This window comes from Ranitomeya variabilis, chromosome 5 (genome assembly GCF_051348905.1).
Source record: "Ranitomeya variabilis isolate aRanVar5 chromosome 5, aRanVar5.hap1, whole genome shotgun sequence".
Lineage (NCBI taxonomy): Eukaryota > Metazoa > Chordata > Amphibia > Anura > Dendrobatidae > Ranitomeya > Ranitomeya variabilis.
This window is the reverse complement of record NC_135236.1, coordinates 592,480,533-592,484,966: the sequence shown is the minus strand read 5'-3', so window position 1 is coordinate 592,484,966 and position 4,434 is coordinate 592,480,533. Positions and strand designations below refer to the sequence as shown.

The 4,434-nt window shown below is 33.6% G+C and overlaps 1 non-coding gene across 1 annotated transcript; it reads left to right on the top strand.

The window, feature by feature from the left end:
• The first annotated feature begins 4,352 nt into the window (after positions 1 to 4,352).
• TRNAL-UAG (transfer RNA leucine (anticodon UAG)) lies at positions 4,353 to 4,434 on the top strand. The gene has a single exon. It is a non-coding gene; the product is annotated as a tRNA-Leu (tRNA).

Here is a 4,434-nt window from a genome sequence, read left to right as displayed (position 1 = left end):
GGTTTTGAGAACCCTTTGATCTAATTCTGAGTATTTTGTATTTCCATGAGTGTGTGCATTTCTGTTTTGGAAAAGACAGTTGAAAGAATCATTGATTGTTCCTATTGTTTAGAGACACCTAAATTTTAACAGACTTGTGGGTTCAAATGCCACTAGTATGAGTTCTTTTAAACCTTTTTATCTCATTCTTATAATTATGCTAACATGCAAAATTAGCATATGCTTTAAACCCACTGCTGCCAGTATTATGAGATCTTAATATGTTTTTGTACTTATTCTTATGATTTTGCTAGCATGCAAATTAGCATGTGATTTAATCTTCTTTTGTATTTGCATGATTTTGCAGTTTTCAGTTAAGATAAAGACTGTTGAAAGAATCCTTGCATTTTTCTAATGTTTAGAGACATGCCCATTCAAATCCCACTGCTTCCATTATTATGAGGTTTTGAGAACCCTTTGATCTAATTCTTATGGTTTTGTACTTTCATGAGTGTGTTAATTTCTGTTTAGGAAAAGACAGTTGAAAGAATCATTGATTTTTCCTATTGTTAAGAGACTTACCCATATTCCAACAGACTTGTGAGTTCAAATCCCACTGCTGCCACTAGTATGAGTTCTTTTAAACCTTTTTATCTAATTCTTATAATTATGCTAACATGCAAAATTAGCATATGCTTTAATCTCACTGCTGCCAGTATTATGAGATCTTGAAATGTTTTTGTACTTATTCTTATGATTTTGCTAGCATGCAAATTAGCATGTGATATAGTCTTCTTTTGTATTTGTATGATTTAGCAGTTTTCAGTTAAGATAAAGACCGTTGATAGAATCTTTGTTTTTGCCTAATGTTTAGAGACATGCCCATTTTCCAAAATGTACTAATTTTAAATGTTGTCAAATGTACTTCACTTTCTCTAAGGAAGCTTAATTAATCATGCTGTTTAAGGTAGCATGACCGAGTAGTCTAAGGCGCTGGATTTAGGCTCCAGTCTCTTTGGAGGCGTGGGTTCAAATCCCACTGCTGCCAACATCTTGAGGTTTTGAAAACCTTTTCAGCTTATATTTATGATTTTGCTAATAGAAAAATTAGCATATTTTTGTATGAGTGCGTGCTTTGCTTTTTTGGAAAAGACAAAAGATAGAATCATTGCTTTTTCCTTTTTGTTTAGAGACCTATCCATTTTCCACAATGCACAAGTTTAAAATGTAGTCAGATACACTAAACTTACTCTAAGGAAGCTCTTTCAATGATGCATTAGGTAGCATGGCCGAGCGGTCTAAGGCGCTGGATTAAGGCTCCAGTCTCTTCGGAGGTGTGGGTTCAAATCCCACTGCCGCCAGGATTATGAGGTTTTGAGAACCCTTTGATCTAATTCTGAGTAGTTTGTATTTCCATGAGTGTGTGCATTTCTGTTTCGGAAAAGACAGTTGAAAGAATCATTGATTGTTCCTATTGTTTAGAGACTTACCTAAATTTTAACAGACTTGTGGGTTCAAATGCCACTAGTATGAGTTCTTTTAAACCTTTTTATCTTATTCTTATAATTATGCTAACATGCAAAATTAGCATATGCTTTAAACCCACTGCTGCCAGTATTATGAGATCTTGAAATGTTTTTGTACTTATTCTTATGATTTTGCTAGCATGCAAATTAGCATGTGATTTAATCTTCTTTTGTATTTGCATGATTTTGCAGTTTTCAGTTAAGATAAAGACTGTTGATAGAATCCTTGCTTTTTTCTAATGTTTAGAGACATGCCCATTCAAATCCCACTGCTGCCATTATTATGAGGTTTTGAGAACCCTTTGATCTAATTCTTATGGTTTTGTACTTTCATGAGTGTGTTAATTTCTGTTTAGGAAAAGACAGTTGAAAGAATCATTGATTTTTCCTATTGTTAAGAGACTTACCCATATTCCAATAGACTTGTGAGTTCAAATCCCACTGCTGCCACTAGTATGAGTTCTTTTAAACTTTTTATCTAATTCTTATAATTATGCTAACATGCAAAATTAGCATATGCTTTAATCTCACTGCTGCCAGTATTATGAGATCTTGAAATGTTTTTGTACTTATTCTTATGATTTTGCTAGCATGCAAATTAGCATGTGATATAGTCTTCTTTTGTATTTGTATGATTTAGCAGTTTTCAGTTAAGATAAAGACCGTTGATAGAATCTTTGTTTTTGCCTAATGTTTAGAGACATGCCCATTTTCCAAAATGTACTAATTTTAAATGTTGTCAAATGTACTTCACTTTCTCTAAGGAAGCTTAATTAATCATGCTGTTTAAGGTAGCATGACCGAGTAGTCTAAGGCGCTGGATTTAGGCTCCAGTCTCTTTGGAGGCGTGGGTTCAAATCCCACTGCTGCCAACATCTTGAGGTTTTGAAAACCTTTTCAGCTTATATTTATGATTTTGCTAATAGAAAAATTAGCATATTTTTGTATGAGTGCGTGCTTTGCTTTTTTGGAAAAGACAAAAGATAGAATCATTGCTTTTTCCTTTTTGTTTAGAGACCTATCCATTTTCCACAATGCACAAGTTTAAAATGTAGTCAGATACACTAAACTTACTCTAAGGAAGCTCTTTCAATGATGCATTAGGTAGCATGGCCGAGCGGTCTAAGGCGCTGGATTAAGGCTCCAGTCTCTTCGGAGGTGTGGGTTCAAATCCCACTGCCGCCAGGATTATGAGGTTTTGAGAACCCTTTGATCTAATTCTGAGTAGTTTGTATTTCCATGAGTGTGTGCATTTCTGTTTCGGAAAAGACAGTTGAAAGAATCATTGATTGTTCCTATTGTTTAGAGACTTACCTAAATTTTAACAGACTTGTGGGTTCAAATGCCACTAGTATGAGTTCTTTTAAACCTTTTTATCTTATTCTTATAATTATGCTAACATGCAAAATTAGCATATGCTTTAAACCCACTGCTGCCAGTATTATGAGATCTTGAAATGTTTTTGTACTTATTCTTATGATTTTGCTAACATGCAAATTAGCATGTGATTTAATCTTCTTTTGTATTTGCATGATTTTGCAGTTTTCAGTTCAGATAAAGACTGTTGATAGAATCCTTGCTTTTTTCTAATGTTTAGAGACATGCCCATTCAAATCCCACTGCTGCCATTATTATGAGGTTTTGAGAACCCTTTGATCTAATTCTTATGATTTTGTATTTTCATGAGTGTCTTAACTTCTGTTTAGGAAAAGACAGTTGAAAGAATCATTGATTTTTCCTATTGTTAAGAGACTTACCCATATTCCAACAGACTTGTGAGTTCAAATCCCACTGCTGCCACTAGTATGAGTTCTTTTAAACTTTTTTATCTCATTCTTATAATTATGCTAACATGCAAAATTAGCATATGCTTTAAACCCACTGCTGCCAGTATTATGAGATCTTGAAATGTTTTTCTACTTATTCTTATGATTTTGCTAGCATGCAAATTAGCATGTGATTTAATCTTCTTTTGTATTTGCATGATTTTGCAGTTTTCAGTTCAGATAAAGACTGTTGAAAGAATCCTTGCTTTTTTCTAATGTTTAGAGACATGCCCATTCAAATCCCACTGCTGCCATTATTATGAGGTTTTGAGAACCCTTTGATCTAATTCTGAGTATTTTGTATTTCCATGAGTGTGTGCATTTCTGTTTTGGAAAAGACAGTTGAAAGAATCATTGATTGTTCCTATTGTTTAGAGACTTACCTAAATTTTAACAGACTTGTGGGTTCAAATGCCACTAGTATGAGTTCTTTTAAACCTTTTTATCTTATTCTTATAATTATGCTAACATGCAAAATTAGCATATGCTTTAAACCCACTGCTGCCAGTATTATGAGATCTTGAAATGTTTTTGTACTTATTCTTATGATTTTGCTAACATGCAAATTAGCATGTGATTTAATCTTCTTTTGTATTTGCATGATTTTGCAGTTTTCAGTTCAGATAAAGACTGTTGAAAGAATCCTTGCTTTTTTCTAATGTTTAGAGACATGCCCATTCAAATCCCACTGCTGCCATTATTATGAGGTTTTGAGAACCCTTTGATCTAATTCTTATGATTTTGTATTTTCATGAGTGTGTTAATTTCTGTTTAGAAAGAGACAGTTGAAAGAATCATTGATTTTTCCTATTGTTAAGAGACATGCAAATTAGCATGTGATATAATCTTCTTTTGTATTTGTATGATTTAGCAGTTTTCAGTTAAGATAAAGACCGTTGATAGAATCTTTGTTTTTGCCTAATGTTTAGAGACATGCCCATTTTCCAAAATGTACTAATTTTAGATGTTGTCAAATGTACTTCACTTTCTCTAAGGAAGCTTAATTAATCATGCTGTTTAAGGTAGCATGGCCGAGTGGTCTAAGGCGCTGGATTTAGGCTCCAGTCTCTTTGGAGGCGTGGGTTCAAATCCCACTGCTGCCA